The sequence below is a fragment of the Alexandromys fortis genome, unplaced genomic scaffold (assembly GCF_014885135.2).
Source record: "Alexandromys fortis isolate MF-2015 unplaced genomic scaffold, M_Fortis_MF-2015_v1.1 scaffold_5, whole genome shotgun sequence".
Lineage (NCBI taxonomy): Eukaryota > Metazoa > Chordata > Mammalia > Rodentia > Cricetidae > Alexandromys > Alexandromys fortis.
In genome coordinates, this window is record NW_026067924.1 from 26,797,061 (window position 1) to 26,813,636 (window position 16,576).

Here is a 16,576-nt window from a genome sequence, read left to right on the forward strand (position 1 = left end):
GCAGAGTACTTGCCTACCACATGAGAGGACCTGAACTCAACCTTTAGGACCACAAGTCAGTTTTGTTTGCTTTAAAAAAGAGAAAGAGAGAGAGAGAGAGAGAAGCTTGGTAAAACTGCTCACCAACACTGATGTTTAGCTACTTTTTAGTAAGTTAAATGAAGTTATTCAGTACTATTCAGTGGTATATACCTCCAGTTTTAATGATAACATTAAACAATCTCATTAGAGCTGATCTTGTTAAGTTGAACACACCAGCCTTGAAGGTGAAATCCTTCCAACTGTTCTTCCTGAGACCTAGGATTACAGAGGGGGACTACCCCATCTAGAGCCTGCATGTCTGATGTAAGCCCAGATACACATTATGTGTTTTTTTGATCCAAGGTACTGCACAACACTAGCTCTTTGCAAGAGGGAGTATTGTCATCATGGGTTGAAAGTATGAAACTAGAAAACAAGATCGTTTTCTGTCCTTCCTGAACTAGATAACACAAAGTAAACTGTCTTGTGGCCTTTAAACAGTCCCAAACTATAAAACAGGTGTTTTGAAGAATGCAAATATATCAATAGCTGTCTTCTGAATTATAAGACAAGTACATTGTTCTGAGTGTGAGCTGTTGCAAGTATTCAACTCTTTAATTTTTGGGGAAACTATTGTTAAACTGAGATCCAGATACATACCAGCTGTTTTGCTTGAACACAGCAAACTAGACTATAGCAAAGCTTTTCACAAATAAATAAATTTTTATTTAATTTTAAAAAAATCTCCTGCCCTCTGAGTCTCTTTTTGGGCCATGGCTGTTGGACATAGTGGTACACATCTTTAATTACAGCACTAAGGAGGCAGAAGCAGGGGCATCTCTGTGAACTCAAGGCCAGCCAAGAGATACAGAGTGAAACTGCAGGCAAATCTCTGAGTTGAGGTCAGCCTGGTCTACAGAGTGAGTTCCAGGACAGCCAGGGATACACAGAGAAACCCTGTCTTGAAAAACCAAAACCAGACAAACAAGCAAACAACAATTTACACACACCAATACAAGACGTGACAATGGACCTTTGAGCCCATAGATAGATAGGCTCCTATGTTAGTACCAAGGATACTAAAATGAACATCTGTATGAATGCTTTAGTAAGAAAGCCATGTAACTTTAGTTACTTTAATTACTCTTTCTTAAAGGTGAATTATAATCGTCTGTCTATATTATACAAATTGGAGGGTTCTAATTACAAAATATATTACTACCTCCCTATCTGAATCAAGGTTTCTGGTTTTAAAATGACAAAATCCTTAATTTTCCTTGAATACAATCATGTACTACATAACATTTAAGACAAGGATAATGCAAACATAATGGTGGCCCTATACATTACAATGGAGCTTAAAATGTGAGGCAGGGAATGGGGGCTGGAGAAATAACTCATTGAGTAAGAGTACTTGATGCTTGTGGTAGTCTGAGTGTAACTGATCCCCATCTCATAGGGAGTGGCATTACTGGGAGGTGTGGCTTTGTTGAAGTGGGTATGGCCATGTTGGAGGAAGTGTGTCACTGTAGGGCAGGCTTTAAGGTTTCCTATGCTCAGGATACCATCCAGTGTCTCAAGTTGACTTCCTGTTACCTGCAAGTCGTAGGCCTCTCAGCTATTTACTCCAGCACCCTACCTGCCTGCATGCTGTCATGCGCCCCATCTCTGAACCTCGAAAACTGGAAATGAGCATTAGATTTTTTTTTGTTGTTATTTTGGTTTTTGTTTAGAGTTGCCATGGTCATGGTGTCTCTTCACAGCAATAAAAACCCTAGGACAATGCTCTTGCAAAAGCCTGGAGTTTGATTCCCAGAACACATATCAAGAGACTCACAACTGTCTGTTAACTCCGGCTCCAAGGGATCTGACATGCTCTCTCTGGCTTCTATGGGCACCTGCACTCACATGAACAAACCCTCCTACCACCCCACCCCCTGACACACAATAGGTAAATAAAAAATAAGAATTCCAACTGCCTACTACTGCTGTAGCTGTTGCAACATATCTAATATCTAGTTGCAACGTATTACTCACCATTGTAGCAATGCTGATAGAAACAAACCTACTGCGCTGCCAGATGTGTAAAAACACATGCAATAATGTACAGATAATACTCAATAATAACCATAAATGACCCTTATTAGTTTATTTATTTATTATGTTAAACTTTTATTGTTTGAGTATACCATTTATTAAAAAATATTCCTATAAAACAGCATGCCATATTGTGTGGGCGGCATTATTACAAATCTCTCCGTGTAAACCTTGACTACATCAAAAGGCTATGTGAAGTGACTAGCCTATCCTGTTTGTGTTAAGCATTCTAAGGTATTCAATATATTCACAATAATTAAATGGTCTAACTGCATTTCAGAATCTATCCCCATCATAAGCAACAAATAACATTACTTTGATCTTTTTGAAAGCTTCTTCAAGAATCTGTTTTAGGGCTAGAAAGATGGTGCTTAAGATTAAGAAAATAGTACTGATCTTCCAGAGAACCCGAGTTCCATTCCCAGTACCCACAACTGCCTGTAGCCTATAGTTTCAACTCTAGGTAGATCCAATACCTCTGGCCTCCCTAGCCTTATAGCCCTGTAAAAATAATGCAAAGAAATCTTTAATAAAATAATCTGCTGTTAAAAGTAAAATGTTTCTTTAAAACTCTACAAGAGAAATAAAGTTAATGTTTTCATCAATGTCAAGGCTCATTTTACAGGCTTGCAAGTGTTCTGACTGAGCACTACAACTAAGTGCAATGAGCCTGGGCTGGGTCCACACTGGGGAAGAGGCAGAAGACCAGGAGCTGGATGAGGACCAGTCTCAACTCCATATCTAGACTCTGAAATGCAGTGAGTTAGTCCTGATTCTGCCACTAACCAGCTAGCTGTATTTCTAAGAGCAACTTCTGTGGACTTTGGAGTCTTCAGAGCTCTAAAATCCCATGATGAGATGCTGCTTCCCTGGCGATTGACTTAATTTTCCTTAAGTTATCAAATCTCAACTGACAAATGAGTGTAGACTAAAACTCAAAATCTCAGAAAATACTGTACTACCTCAAAGTGGTATGAATTTTTACCTAACACTATATGAGCATCTAGTAATTCCAGACAGGTAACAATGACAGTAATAAAAACAAACTACTTCATGAACTGGACTAAAGCTTATTAAATGCTATGGTAATCCTAAACACTTAGTAGCTATTCTTTACAATAAACTTATTCAATTTCACCTCCACACACTCAATTGAAAACTGGAAGTTAAATGATCCAGCATTCTTGCCTCCCCCATAAAACTATGAGCTGATATAATTTTGGAGTGTTTAACAGATCTGCAAAAATATCTGTATAGTGTTTTGCCTTCAGTGTAACCTCATGTGTTTCATGAAAAACATATAACATATATTATAACCCACCACAATAACAAGTACTTTCAATATTCTGAAAGACACAGTATGCTAAGAGTATTCCTGAATTTGGGTGAAACCCACTAAAATACAATCTTCTAAATCGCAAGGCATTCCATAGAAACAGTTCAAATTTCCCATGTCATAGAGATTGAAATTCTATGATCCTGATTGCTTCCAGTACTTTGGGTTTTGGCAAATTCTAGTTTCTACCTCCAATTTTTTATGTTTAGGTTTAACTCGCTCAAAGTTAGTCAGTCCTGAAGGATAATTTCAATAGAAGAGGTTTAAGTTCATTATACAGAAAAGAGTAAGAGAAACTATGAAAAAGTGCAGAACATACAATAATCATCGGGGACACAACTTCCTGTATTTTCTCCTATGATTCTCTCCCTAATGGTGTAAAGAAGCAAATATTGCTGGCTCACCAATTACTCATATACACAGCTGTCTGTTCGTGTACTCCAATTGACCTTGTTGTTAAAGAGCAACACTAAGCCAGGTAGTGGTGGTACACACCTGTAACCCCTCCACTGGGGAGGCAGAGGCAGGCAGATATCTCTGAGTTCAAGGCCAACCGGGTTTACAAGAGCTAGTTCCAGGACAGGCTCCAAAGCTACAGAGAAACCCTGACTCAACCCCCCTCCCCCAAAGAAACACTAATTTGCATTCTGGCAATGGTAACAATAACTGGAGAAGTATGGGTGTCAGTCACTAAGGTTAACAGGACTTAATGATCATGCTAGTTAGAGCTGAGAGTAAAACCAAGCACCCACATAAGTAGACAGAATTCATGTGACACACTAACAAAATTAAAATACTACAGATTGTTTTTTACACACTTTTACTACCTAAAAGCATAAAAGAAAACGTTTTTAGCCTTCTGAGTTTAAAAGCAAACTTTTTCCACAGGACTTTAAATCTACTTTTAAAAGGTTTTGGTTACACATCAGTTAAGTGGTGAAGACAATGGACTTACACCCCATTAAAGTCCTTCAGAAAGGAGATCTTTCTGATCCCTTGTAAGGAAGAAGTACCACCTGTTCTCCAACTAGACAAAACTTTTCCCTCTTTGCAGACCCTAGTTACAAAATAACTAAGAATAACTTTACAGGTTACTGTTACTGACTAAAGCACAGATATACAATTCAAGCTCAGGTGCTTAACTGGGATATAAATCTCAACAACAAAACATAAGGATACAATGTAAACAACAAGGAAAGGAGGGCCCAAAAAATTATCATCAAGACTTTAAGGACTAGAAAAGCTGTGTGTGAGAAAGAGGGGGGGGGGGTCTTATATAGCCCAGGCCTTGAACTCCTGCTCATTCTGCCTCCAACTCCCAAGTACTGGGATTACAGGTGTTTATAGAAAGGTTGTACAAGGTATTATTTAAAATGAATATTGAAACTGTTCAGAAAGAGTAACAATCACTGAAGCCACCTGTAAGTTTATATCAAGTTGGCCAAAGTGTTTGCATCCTGTATTGTGTATTGCATCAACCCACAATAAAAACACAAAGCTTTATGAAATGTGACAAGATGTTCCCTTTTTCAGAGATGTTACTTAAAAGAATGTTAATCAGTTTGCTCTGATAAAATCTGAACTTTCTAAACCTGCATCCTTTTTTTGGGTGTTTGTTGCACATGCTTTTTAATCCCAGTACTTGGGAGGCAAAGCCTGGTGGAGCTCTGAGTTCAAGGCCAGTCTGGTCTACAAATAAATTCCAGAACAAGCCAGAGCTGTACAGAGAAACCCTGTCTCAAACAACAACAACAACAACAACAATTTTGTACAACAAAAACTAAAGCAAGGTACTTTTCATTTATACAGGAACTGGGCCTTTTCAACTATGACCAAGAGAAGAATAAAGTAGGGATTGTGCCTTGCCACTGAGTATAATTCTCTGTGCATTCATTTCTGCCTCTTTCATATCGCTTTCCATAAAGCAGAACAAGTATTTTCTTAAATGTTTTCATTTTGTTGTCTTTATTTATGTATGGCATACTTGTGGTAGAGTAAAACTTCCAGGAAATGTTTTGCCCTTTTAATCCTCTGGGAATGGGGGGGGGGGGGGACAAATGAACCGTTTGTGAGCTCCGTGGCAAGCATCTTTCTTTACCTTGCTCAGCTATCTTACCAGCCTCAGAACAATTATTTTTAAAAGGCAATCCAGATCATGTAATTCACTACTTAAAAACCTTCCAAGTGTTTCCTGATATTCTCAGAATAAACAACAAAATTCTAAACCTACAAGGGACATCCTAGGCCCTCTAAGGCCAGCTCCTACCTACTTCTTCCAGCTCTTTCACCTCACTGAGTCATTTCTACATTAATTTATCACAAGCTCTTTGTTCTGCCCATGTCAGGGTCACTGCAACATTATTCTCTTTGCTGAGAGGGCTACTCTCGTCTCCTGTCTTCTCTCAGTATGTCCCTCCAGGTACACATCTCTGACCTATGAACACCGACTTTTACACTGTGTTAAGTGTCTATGAGCCTGCCTTAGCGAACACCGGGTACAGCCAAAAGAAGACCAGACATTTGCTTATTCACCATCACAAGGCTGGGATTTATTAAATTTCTCAGGGAGCTATAGATACAACTCTAGAGCATTTTGGGATGCATAGGGTTTAATTCCTAGCACCACAGAAAAAGGGAGGGAGGGAGGGAGGGAGGGAGGGAGGGAGGGAGGGAGGGAGGGAGGGAGGGAGGGAGGGAGAGAGAGGGAGGGGGGGAGGGAGGAAGGGAGGGAGGGAGGAGAACTAAAACCAAATCATTCTGGCACGTTATGTGTCTCCTGGGATCTGGGTTCATAACAATGTATTATTAATTAATGTTTTATTAAACAGACAAAATTCCCTGTATAATTCATGGAAGTTAGAGTAAAGACACAGAGCACAAATAATGAGCATGGCATGTTATAGTGCCATAAGAATGATGAAAAAATACATCAAGAAAAGGAAATAAAAAAAGCCTAAGGCAGAAATGACATAATACACAATGACAAACTGTTAACTATCAAGGAAGTATGTAGCTGTCACCAGCATCTGAATGCCAGGGTACATGACGTTAAATAGAATATTACATTATAAGTACCTCAGAAAAACTATAATTGCTTTGGGTTTTGTTAAGATATAATGTAATTTTAAAGCAAAATATAGAAGGCAAAAAAAAAAGTCTACCAAAAGGGGAGATGTTTAAAGAATAAAGGCAATAAAATTTAAGATCCCATAGTTAAATTACTGTGCCTAAGATATGTTATGCAGTAAGTACAGCTATGAAAAGTCAGCAAAAACTTTGTAAAAGTAAAACTAGAAGAAACTTAGTAATGTATCCTTTTTAGGTGTGCACTTTTGTTAAGAGACACAGACAAATACATGATCAGTAATTTCTTTTACACAAATGGGAGATGTCCCTAGCCCTGCTTCCATCCTCAGCACTTCAGGCCTTGAAGTAGACAAAAAGATTGTAAATGTAAGAGGCCTTCCCCACAAAAAGTGTCCCTGAGTTAACTGTGTACTCAATAGATAAAGGAACACTCAGGGTGCTGCAGCAAGGGAGAAGCACTCAGTCTAAATTCAGAAACCGAGGCAAGGATTCCTAAAGAGCCATCTTACCAGTATTAACTTTAAAAATGTCTTGGGGAGGGGCATCCAATTTCAAGCAAAAACACTACTAAGAGTCAAGGCAGCATACTGTGGGGGAAGGGAGGCACAGAGGGCAGGAAGGCCTAGATGATCTTGGAGCAGCGAATGGGTTCACAGTGGACAAGATATGGAGCTTAGGACAGTACTGATAAATGTCTAGGAAGGGCCAAGCAACCAGGATGTGCCTGAAAGGCAGCATCTGGAGGGAGCAAAGCAGCTTGCGCGAACACAGGAGTATTTTAATCAAGCAAATAAGAATCATCCTGATTAACAAACTTTAAGGAAGAATTAGCATACAAACTTCAAAAGGCTATTTTCAATGATAACTGAGTCTTGTATCAGCAGATATTAAACTCCCTTTAAAAATAATGAGGCAGCATATTTCCCATTTGTGTTAAGTATGAAATATTTTCAATACCACAATGCCTAGGCCCGAGAAGCTAAGGTGATAGGGACGGCAAGAAAAAAGATCATGAAACAGCAGCATCACTCCAATGCAAATCCTTCAAGATTAAAATAGGGGTCATGCCAGCTTTAATAAAAAGTGGTGCAAAGATAGACTTTATAAGGGCACAGAGGCAAGAGGTGGGGCGGGGGCAAGGAATGGAAAGGAAGGAAGCATAGCTAAGCTAATAATTTTCCCTGTTCCTAAGGAAGACATCTACACATGGGAAAAAATAAAACAGCTTTTAAGTCTCAATATTAAGGGGAAATATTTCCAAGTTGGAATTTATTTTCCTTCTCTTCTGGTTTTGCTTCTGCTTTCACATGTATTTATTTATTGTGTTAGAAGGTAACTTGGTTCTCTCCTACCATATGGGTTCTGAGGACTGAACTCAGGTCAACAGGCTGGATAGCAAGAGTCCTTAGTGGCTGAACCATCTCACAAGGCCCCTCCCTTTTCTTAAGGGAATCTAGAGGCTTACTATTCCAATTCCATGCCCTAATAAGAAAATTCATTTCTAATTAAGGTAACTGCAGAGAACAGCAGCTCCAAAGACATTAACAAGTCTAACAATCAAGAGCAAACTAGCTGGCATGGTGGTACAGGCTTGTAATCACAGGTACTTTAAGACTGAGGCAGGAAGACAGGAAGCTCAAGGCCTGTGGGCAGCTTTGTGGGACTCGTGCCTTAATATATATATTTATATGTATATATTATATATAAATTTATTTTTAAACGTGGGCCGGGGATGTACATCAGTGGTAGAGTGCTTACTTAGCATAATCAAGTTCCAGGGTTCAATCCTCTGTACTGCCAAATAAATCAGAGCAAAACATTTAAACTAAACTGAGGTCTCATGAATTCAACCCTCAGAAAGTAGTGGACTCATGGTGTACTCTCAAATTAACTCACAAAGAAAACACAAAAAACAGATTTCTTCACATGACAAAAGAAAATAAAGTGCAGCAGTAACCCTTTTTAATGAAGGCTCAACTTCGTCACTTGCATGTTCTTCCTCCCATTAGAAAAAGTTGAAATGGTTCAATGGCAGCAATTATAAAAGGACCCGACAACTTTCCTGCTTCTACCAATCTGATATTAAGGAAGGATATCCCTTAAACTTGAGTGTCTGCAGGAGCGCTGCAGGTGGTAGGAAAGTACACACAAACTCCGCCTTCAACTCTAGGGGCAAGAGCAAATGGGATTGACAGCAATTAACCCACGCGGCACTTCCCCAATCCCAAAGACCATCATACCTTACTAAAAGTGGAAGACCTAGATTATAAGCCTAGTTCCCATTGTTGATAGACTCATGAATGCCCCATGACACAGAAACAACAGTGACAGTAGTGTGTCAGTCATTTCTGCTTGGTAACATCAACCAAGTCTAAAGTTTGAAAATCTTGTTGCAAATCTGAGTAGTTGTAGCAACTTGAAGGCATGTGTGTTTTAGAATTACCCTTTCGGTAACTGGTGAATATTTCTTCAGGAAAATAGGTAGCTAAGTGAAATATTTGTTTCAGCAGAGTTCAAATGTATCTTTGTCAGATTTTGTGCATAGTTAGGGAAGGCAGTAAGTTCAATTCTTTAAATCTCAGGTATTTTTTTTTTTTTTACAAAATGGGCAAGCCCCCAATCCAGAACATTAAATATAAATTGCTGCTACTTAATTTCAGCTATTCTTCTACAGAATGCAGTAATATGAACGCTAGCAAACTTGTACACCCGTATAATCATCTATTTTCTCTCTGAATCCTACTCAAATATAGTATAGCTCCTTTCTCCAAATTTACATTCTGATTCAGAACCTGTCTTCTACGCCAGATACATGTGAACAATAAATTACAGTTGACAGCTGTAAGGTAAACTATTAAAAAGAGCAATTCAGTAACAAAAATAGCAAAACAGCCAATATTCACATGCTTGAGTTACATCAGTCTCATGAGGCTTTTATAGATGAGAAACTCAGCCACCAAGAAGGTAACTTCTAATGACTAAGAAGTCAAGCCATTTTTATTCATGTAAATAAGTCAATCGAGCCACATTAGTTGTCCAAAATACAAGATAAAATATATTTCTAAATAGTGTACGTTTTAAGGAGAAATGTACAGCTGAAAAATAAACCTTCAGGAAGCATTTCACTTTAGCGATTCCAGCAAACCTCCTGAAGCTATTATTTCTTGTATAGCTTGATTACAAAACTGCCTTTTGGTATATTAAGCACGGAGGAAAAGCCACAACCATTTCAACTTCTGTAAATTAACCCTGAGATGTTCATAAGAAAGCCAATCAGGCTGGGGGAGTATGGAAACTGCACACTAAACATACTATCTGACCACACAAAAAGTGAACATTACTCTTCTTTTCTCTTGTGGTCTTGCAAACGTCATCTCAAAACAAATCGCATTTTATATATTCAACTCAATTTGAAAAGGAGAGTAGCTAAATACCCTAAAATAAACACTTGTAGTTGCTACTGCCTCTATTAAAAACTCCCTCGGTTAACTGTGCTAGAAACTAATTCCACTGAAGCCAAGGGAAGCCCTCTTCTCTTGTTTATTCAGTTACGGAAAGCTTCAAAGTTCCAGTTTATGATTAAGACAAAGTATTACATGGCCAGCAATAAGGTCTCAAATGGAAATAAAAATTAAGATCATTTTCACATTTCTACTCACTCCAAATTCAAGGCTACTTTATACCAAAAACGAAGGGAGAAACAGGATTACATTCACTGAACACGCAATGACCTCAACTCAAAACAAACTTAAAGCTCTATTATACACCGCTGAGAAGCAGGTGGTAAGAGGTTCCTGGCCTGTATCCATGAATCTTCACACTGATTTTTAATTTTTTTTTTAACTGTTTCAAAGTCGGCCTTGCTCAAGTCTATCCCGTGGAAGGGGAAAAGGTAGCAGCATTCCAAACACACACTCGAGCAACAGGATCCTAACTTCCTGGTTCTAAAGGAATGCGATTCCCTACTGAGCCATCTCTCCCCGCAGCACCAAGCGCGGCTGTCTGGCCGGTCTCCGGCGGGACCGAGGGGGGCGAGGCCACGGCGCCGCACTGCGGGTCCCCGGCGCCCGCCGGCTCGACCTCGGGGCGCTGGTGCGACCCCCAGCCCATACTCCTTGGGCTGCAAGGGCAAACCCACACAGGCTAAGGGGACGCGGCCTCGGGGACAACTCTGCACACGTCTCACTCCGCTCCAGTCCTATCCAGCCAGGGCCGTGTCAGTCGGCTCCGACCCCGGCCCGCAGGTTCTCCCAGGTCCAGCCTAACCTGGGCCGCGCAGGCCACAGTCCGGTCTGCCCTGCCGGCCCCTCCACGGCCCTGCCCCTCCTCTCTCTCCGTCCTCCCCAGCGCCGACCCCCGCCGGGCCCCGGCCCTGTGCCGTCCCTCCTCGGCCGGGCCCAGCCCTGCCCGCCACTGGCCCAGTCCCTCCGGGAAGATGGCGGCCCAGTGACAGGCTGGTGCAGGCGCGGGTCCGAGCACGGGGCGCGGAAGGGAGGCCGCCCCGTCGGTGGCCGAGGACGGCCCGCTCACCTGTCAGCCGCCCGCCCCGCCCGACCGGCCGCCCGCGGGCTCGTCGCCGCAGCCCCGGTGCCCGGCGACCGCGCAAAACACGCGGGGACGGCCGAGGAGGGAGACGGCAAGAAGAGGCGGCACGGCCGGGCCGGGCCGGAGACAGCAAAGAAGAGCGGGCGCGGGCTTGGCAGCGGCGGCAGCTGATCCTTCCCCTTTCGGGCCCGAAAATGTCTCAACCTCGAGACTCCAGATCCCCAACGCTCCTTCCCGTTCGCATGAGAACACACAGCTCCCACTTCCGGGGCCCTGCGGAAGTCCCACCCCCGCGCGGCCCCGCGCCCTACCCCGGCGCCCTCACCCACCCGGCCCGCCGACTGGAGTTTGGCGCCCGGGAGAGTCTCGCGTCATGGCGACGCGGCGTGGCGATTGGCTCGGAGGACTCGAGTCCGCCCTTCTACTTCCCCCAGCCTCTCCGCGAGCACCCGTCTCGCGGCATCTGTGATTGGCGCGTGCGCGCACGGCAGCGACCCCGCCCCGCCCCGCCCCGAGCTGCTGCGCGCGACGCACGTCTCGTCTCTCCCCGCCCATTCTGCAAGCCCCGTCCTGGAGCTCCCTGAGCACCCAAGCTTGTAACTAGTTAAGTGTAGGGCTCCTAAGTGAGTGCTGGCGTGTGAAGCCTCCCCGCTGGCAGCGTCCTGAGAGCGAAAACCCCTCGCTCCCACCCGCTGCGTCCAGGACCTCGAACATTCCTCTACAGCCCCCGGGAATACTGTGGGACAAGAGTGATTCACAAGAGCTAAAAAAAAAGAAAACCAAACCTAGTCTTGTCGTTTCCCGGATAATTGAGAATACTGATATCTTGGCCTTACCAATTTTTTTATAAAAATAAAAACCCAAAACGATGTTGCATTTACTTAAAACTTGCTGCCTGCTTATTGCATTTTGAGCCAGTTGGATTCTTTCTATAAGTCACTATTCCAAGTTGTACGAGTTTTTTTCCCCTTTGAAAAGGCTCTATTGGAATTATATCCATGGTTGCTGTGTGCCCGCTCTGCACACAGGTTTCATTTAGCATTTGAATAGTATTCAAATGCTGAAGAGTCTACATTTTAGAAGGCTTCTTGAACTCTCATGTATTGGGTCTTTTGTGGGAGTTTGTTCTCTTCTGCCCTGTGGGTCTTGTGGCTCAAACTCTGGTGTTTGGACTTCAGACCAAAAGCCTTTACCAACAGAACCATCTCACCCACCCCTTTTAGAAGGCACTGTTGCCTTAAGAATACTTGTAATGAGCTGGGCGGTGGTGGCGCATGCCTTTAATCCCAGCATACCGGAGGTAAAGTAGGTGGATCTCTGTGAGTTTGAGGCCAGCCTGGGCTACAAGAGCTAGTTCCAGGACAGGAACCAAAGCTACAGAGAAACCCTTCTTGAAAAACAAAAACAAAAACAAACAAACAAACAAAAAAAAGAATACTTGCAATGTAACATACTTGTAGACCCATTTCTTCTTGTGGTGGTTTGAATGAAAATGGCCTCCACAGGCTCATAGGGAGTGGCACTATAGGAGGTTTGCCTAGTTGGAAGAAGTGTGTCACTAGGGGTTGGACTTTGAACTTCAAATGTTCGAGCCAGGCTCAGTGTCACTCTCTCTTCTTGCTGTGTGCTGATCCAGATGTAGAACTCTCAGCTATCTGCCCAGCACCATGTCTGCCTGCATCTCACCATGCTTCCTGCCATGATGAGAAGACTAAACCTTTGAACTGTAATCCAGCCCCTACTAAATGCTTCCCTTTATAACAGCTGCTGTGGTCGTGGTGTCTTTCACGGCAGTAGAAACCCTCACGAAGACACTTCTTCAAAGACCAGATCTCATTATTTAACACAGGCTGGGGTTGATTCTCTTGCCTCCTACCTCCCAAGCGAAAGAAGGACTGCCTGGCATTGCTGTGCCCTACTCATAGATGTGTTTCTAAAGATAATAAAGTGCTTAAGAGCGAGATTTTCTCTGGTACTGGATAGCATATAGAGCATTAACATTATTCAAGCCTTCCCTTCCATAGTAGTTCTGCCTGTTGTTACACTCCAGGGTTTTTGTTGTCAGAGCAATGCCACCAGAACACTACCAGACTACCAACAGGCATTTCCTCTGTCTTTTCAATAAAGATCTTCGTGGCTTGAAGCATGATTAATAAAAACTCAGAGAGAGAAATTGGGGTTCAACCTGAAGACTTGAAAAGCAAAGTAAAGCAACCAACCATTGGCTCTTACCTTGACCTCAGTCAGAAAATGGCAATCCTTCCTCCAGGAATCTCACAATGAGACTGTGTCTGAGAGGTGTCTTCTTCACCTTTTATATTCCTCTCTAGTTCTAGGATTAAAGGCGTGTACCACTGGGATTAAAGGCATGTGCTACCCGGGATTAAAGGTGTATGTTATTGCTGCCTGGTCTGTAAGGCTGACCAGTGTGGCTGTTTTACTCTCTGAACTTCAGGCAATGAAGATAAATGAAATATCACTACAGTGCTTCCCTGTTGTCTTTCCTACAGGATAACATTCAAGTACTAGTAAAAATAGCCTATTTCAACCTAAGGGGGCCCTTAATGAAAGTCAAGTCAGTGTTTAACATGTAGTTTTTCCTATAAAGTCACACCACCTGGGATGTGACAGAGTGCTCACCTGACATGTGTGACATGCTCCTCTGGCAAGGAGGGGGAAAAAAAGAGAGAAAAAGACAGACAGACAGACAGACAGACAGACAAAATAATCCAGGCCTATGGGTATAAACATAAATATTCAGAAGTTAATTTGACAGTATGACTATTTAGCAAAATAGTAATTGCAGATTCTAGCCCATGGCCTATGATCTCCCTAGCCATGGGAGATCACCAGCATTAAAGTACAGGCATGACATTCTCTCTGCAGGAATAGGGCTGAAATCCAATCAGAAGCTGTTAGTGACCCCCTCTAATAGCTATGCTATTATTGGATCAGTGAGCATATCTTGCTCAGTAAGTTATTATTGCAGCAGGTAAGTCCAGTGCTAGCTAAGATCCTTGAGGTCTTTCCTCCCCCAGAAGCTTGCATACTACCCTAGCCAACTAAGAGAAAGTTTCCATATCGATTTGACACTGATTTCTCTATGTCCTGCAGCCGAACTGTGTGATGTCTTCAGTAATAGGATCTTACCTTGCAATTATGTTGGGTAACCAAGGGCAATGGCAGTTACCATGTTGCTTTGGAGACCACTGGGGTCTTCCTAGCCAATAACTCATAAGGAGGCATCCCATGTCTTGTAATGAGATTTTCATTTAATAACCCATATCTTGTAGATACAACACTGTCCACTCATATGGGGTAATTATGTTCAAACTTTTTGTTTGTTTGTTTGTTTTGACAAAGCTTCTCTGTATAGCCCTGTCTGTCCTGGAACTCACTCTGTAGACCAGGCTGGCCTCAAACACAGAGATCTGCTTGTGGCTGTCTCCCAAGTGCTGGAATTAAAGGCATATGCCTTCAGCATCAAACCAAAATCAATCTCCCCCCGCCCCACCCCCCCCCCTCCTGTTGCATGGAGGCCGCTTATTGGTTCCCGGCTGCTCAGCCTCCCGAAATAATCACACGAGACTGTATTAATTAAATCATTGCTTGGACCATTAGCTCTAGCTTCTTATTGGCTAACTCTTACATATAAATTTAGCCCATTTCTATTAATCTATGTATTGCCACGTGGCTGTGGCTTACTGGCTAAAGTTCCGGCATCTGTCTCTGGTGGGGCTACATGGCTTTTCTCTGAATTCCACCCTTCTTTTTCCCAGCATTGAGTTTGGTTTTCCCCACCTAGCTCTGTTCTTTATTAACCAATGGTGATCATAGCATACAGAGGGAAATCTCACATCACTCTCGCTCTCTTAAAATTGTATTTTGAAATTATCTTATTAACTAGCGAGGTTTCATAAGACCTTTAATTTTTCTTTTCTTTTTGTTTGTTTTTGTTTTCCAAGACAGGGTTTCTCTGTATAGTCCTGGCTGTCCTGGAACTCTCTTTGTAGAACAGGTTGGCCTCAAACTCAGAGATCCACTAGCCCCTGCCTCCTGTGTGCTGGAATTAAAGGCGTGGGCTACCAGGTTTAGCCCAAGACTTTTACTTTCTAATTTGGGCGTGGTGGCCCATTCCTGTAATCACAACACTCAGAAGATTAAAGGAGGAGGATCTCAAGTTTGAAGCCAGTCTAGATTTTGCTGTTAGTTCAAGGATAATCTGGGCTAAAGAATGAGACCCTCCACTGGGCGGTGGTGGCGCGCACCTTTAATCCCAGCACTCCGGGAGGCAGAGGCAGGTGGATCCCTGTGAGTTCGAGACCAGCCTGGTCTACAAGAGCTAGTTCCAGGACAGGATCCAAAGATGCAATGAAACCCTATCTCGAAAAACCAAAAAAAAAAAAAAAAAAAAAAGAATGAGACCCTATCTCAAAACAAACTATAAATTCTAATTATTTTGAGCTACTCATTGTCCATCAATTAAACAAATATTTACTAAGATCTTCTCCTGATTTGAGAGACTCTATTGAATTCTGGGCAAAGGAGAATAATACCAAAGAGAAAGTAACAAATAAGTAGGAAAGGGGGATGTAGGAGTTAGGAGAGCAGGATCTCAGACAACTTGGGAAGGAGTCAGGGTTGATAGATAACCCAAGGCTGGAGACAGAGTGGAGGGGGTGCTCACAAGACTTCCTCGTAGAATGAGCACTAGTTGGGAAGGTAGAGACAGGCCAGTCCTGTTCAGTGAGTCAAGACTTTATTATGAGGTGAAGAGGAGCCCTTAGAAGCTTTAGTAAGATATGCTGCAGAGTTTCTCCTACCACAAAAGGGATCAAAATAGAAACACAATAAAGAACTGGCTTAGTCAAATTAGGCAGAAGTATCAAAATGAATGACAGTCATATATTAGAATATGTTAGATTTTTAAAAAATGCATTAGTTCATACAGCTACTAGGGTGTGTTTGTGTGTGTAAAAATAATAAAAATGATGAGAAAAAAGAAATTTCTTCTTTACAGTAGAATACTGGTTAAAAAAATGAAGAAGAAATTGTTTTTAAAAATCAGCCTTGCTGCCACTATCATGGAATTTATGATGGCCACAAATGCTGGAGTGAACGGAAGTTTATTGAGGCAGAGGTTATATATGCCATTTCAATGCTTTTAATTTCAAAGCAAAAGAACATCTTGCAGTTGATAAATGTGTAGGCTCCTTCAAGCCAGCAATAATGGCTTCCTGAATGACCTCAGTTGCTTCCCATGTGACTATTTCAGTCATGTGAGAGTCATGCCCCAAACACACAGGATAATGATTAGATCAAATGAGCAAGCTGATGTGTTGAGTGTTGCTGAAGCTGCGTGTGATTGACACACAGAGGTTCAAAAATCTCTTCTCCCTGCTTTTTTGCATGTTTTATTACCTCATGATTATCAAAATATAAGAATGATATGGAGGTTTTTAATTTCTTTTTGTAAAATTTTATTTAACT

At 42.2% G+C, this 16,576-nt stretch overlaps 1 protein-coding gene across 2 annotated transcripts in view; it reads right to left on the minus strand.

Moving 5' to 3' along the window:
* The window catches only part of Larp4b (La ribonucleoprotein 4B), a 73,902-nt gene extending 62,581 nt beyond the window's left edge, over window positions 1-11,321 (minus strand). The window contains exon 1 of one of the 2 annotated variants that reach the window (XM_050142296.1): window positions 11,072-11,321. The gene's annotated coding sequence lies outside the window, so the exon portion shown is untranslated. The remainder of the gene's footprint in view (window positions 1-11,071) is intronic. The other variant, XM_050142295.1, reaches the window with a different exon arrangement.
* Window positions 11,322-16,576: the final 5,255 nt, after the last annotated feature.